Source organism: Chrysochloris asiatica, unplaced genomic scaffold (genome assembly GCF_000296735.1).
Source record: "Chrysochloris asiatica unplaced genomic scaffold, ChrAsi1.0 scaffold00547, whole genome shotgun sequence".
Taxonomy (NCBI): Eukaryota; Metazoa; Chordata; class Mammalia; order Afrosoricida; family Chrysochloridae; genus Chrysochloris; species Chrysochloris asiatica.
Window position 1 is genome coordinate 377596 of NW_006409065.1, and position 2740 is coordinate 380335.

Sequence of the window (2740 nt, forward strand, 5' to 3'; positions counted from 1 at the left end):
AATGCTGATATTTATATGCTAATTGATAATTATATGCTCCATTTCATTTTTGACAAATTCCATTTTTCCCAGATTCTTACTTCATATGTTCCATATTCTGATTAGTAATGGATGTTTGCAGCTGTTCCTTCTCATGATGAGTTGTTTCCCATCAGCACATGCAGGTCCTGAAAGCTTTGCTTTATTTTCATCATCTTGGTCAACTCTACTTTGAGGTGGTAGGTCTTCCCGAGTCACAATTTGAGTGCCTTCTAGCCTGTGGGGCTTCTTCATCTTTTTTTTTTCTTTAACTGTAAAAGAAAGCTTTATTGTTTTCATTTGGTCCATGGCTTGGGAGAAGAGGGGCTCCAGGGTGTTGACTATGCTGCCTCTGTGGCTGGAGAGCAAGGTTCAGGCAAAAGGTTCGCAGAGAGCAGGGGAATGCTAAAGGCGCTTCACAGGTTGCGGGTCTCCATAGGCTCTTGTTAAGTCGTACTTGAGAGTGAGCCTCTCGAAGAGGTATTCGCCCAGCCCTGCCTGGGGACCGACCATCCTATGGAGGGTGGTCAAGTGGTCACCCATCTTCTTGATAATTTTCACCTCCTCATTGAGGAAATGATTCTCCAGAAAGTCACAGAGGTGGGGGTCTGTGTGGGTAGCACCCATGGTGTGCAGATCCAGAAGAGACTGATTCCGGTTCTTCTCCAGGGCCAGGGTGGCTTCCATGGTGTCCAGGGCTCTTCCCCACTCATCTTGGGCGGGCTTCTGCATGTCCTGGAAGAGTGCACAACCACCACGCTGGTTTTGCAGTTTCAAGAGACCCTCAGCACCCTCACACTTCTTCACCAACTCACAGAAGAAGTGTTTCACATCTACTAAAGCCACATCATCGCGATCGAAATAGAAGCCCAGAGAGAGGTAGGTGTAAGAGGTCCGCAGATGCAGATTAACCACATGGTTGACGCGGGCATCCGCTTCAACGGAATAATTATGACAGATCTGAGAGCTCATGGTTGGTTGAAGAGTTGGAGTTAACCACATGAACACACAAAAAAATCAGTGTTTAGCTGATCCCGGTAACAGGGAATGCTCAGGAAGATGGTCCCGGAGAAAGGATTGTGCCTAAAGAAGTTGTTAGAGGCAGTCCGAGGCTGGAAATGGGGGAGTCCCTGGATCTCTTCCATCCAAACCCTGTTGAAGCAAGACACAGATTCATGGGACCGCAGCATGAACTTCCTAAACGATGGGGCTCCTTTTCTCACATTATGTCTGACAATATTCTGGTACTGTTTATAATTTCATCTTCCAGCACTATATCTGATGATGCTTCACTGCTATTCATAAAGTTTTCAATGGCTAATCCTTAGAAGTAGTTTGCCTCTCCTTCTTACTCTAGAAGTGCCACTGAAACCTGCCATCATGGGTCACCTGCTGGTATTTAAAATACTAGTGGGATAGCTTCCAGCATCACAGCAACACATAAGCCACTGTAGTATGACACACTGACAGACTAGTGGTGGCTCAGTAATGGTCCTTGAGTCAGTTCTAACTCATATAACCCTATACACAACAGAACAAAAAAACGACACAGTCCTATACTATTGTCACAATTGTTGCGTTTGAGCTCACTGCTGCTGTCACTATGTCAATCCATCTCATTGTGAGTCTCCCTCTGTTTTGCTGAACTTCCACTTTATCAAACATAATGTCCTTTTCCAGTGACTCGTCCCTCCTGATAACATGCCTGAAATATGAGAGAGGAAGACTTTACATTCTAGCTTCTAAGAAGAATTCTGGCTGCACATTGTCCAAGACAGATTTATTTGTTTATACATATCATCATTCATTTATTGGGCACCTAATCAAGAAGGATGAAGAATAGAGGAACATAGATATAAGAAGCCTACTGTGACTTCACTAAAAAGATTGTATTATAAAGTGACAGCACCACTCACCTGTCACTCTCTTTATTAGGTTATGTTATATAGGATTCTGTATTAGGAGTCCAGACTGTATGAATTCCCAAAACTACTGCCTGAGATAATCATTAAACCTTAAACCAGAAATATCCCCTAGAATCTTCTTTAAATTATACAGTAGTTTGGCTTAACTAGTGTCCACCACTCATCTGTCAGTTTGTCATACTGTGATGGCTTACGTGTTGCTGTGATTCTGGAAGCTCTGCCAGGAGGGTCACCCATAGTGGACAAGTTTCAGATGAACTAAAAAAAAAAAAAAAGAAAGAACCTTAAAAATATTGTTAGATTCAGAGCAATCATTCCTCTCTATAAGTAGTGGCGGAGGGGGGAGGAAGCCTTACAGCTAAAGCAAAAGCAAAGTTTTATCAAAGAAAATTTGTTAATAAAAAGATAAATTCTGTGGACTTTATCATTCATTTTTTTTCATTTATTCATTCATTCAACGAATATTCTCGAGAATTGGTTCTTTAGGAGTTCCTGGGTGCCTCAGATGAGTGAGCCTTTAGATGCTAACTGAAAGATTGCTGGTTCAAACACAACCAGAAGTGCCTAAGAAGACAGACCTGGTGATCTGAAGGATCACAGTCTTACAAACCCTATGGAGCAGTAGAAACCCTGCACCCTGGGCCGTCATGAGTCAGAATAGACTTGACAACTGCTAACAACAATGACAACGTTCTCTGTGCTTTGTTGTTGTCAGGTGCCATCGAGTCGGAACCGACTCATAGCGACCCCATGCACAGCAGAACGAAACAATGTCCGATCCTGGGCCAACCTCACTA

The 2740-nt window shown here is 43.2% G+C and overlaps 1 pseudogene; it reads right to left on the reverse strand.

The window, feature by feature from the left end:
• Window positions 1–423: 423 nt before the first annotated feature.
• Window positions 424–990, reverse strand: LOC102829447 (annotated as a pseudogene).
• Window positions 991–2740: the final 1750 nt, after the last annotated feature.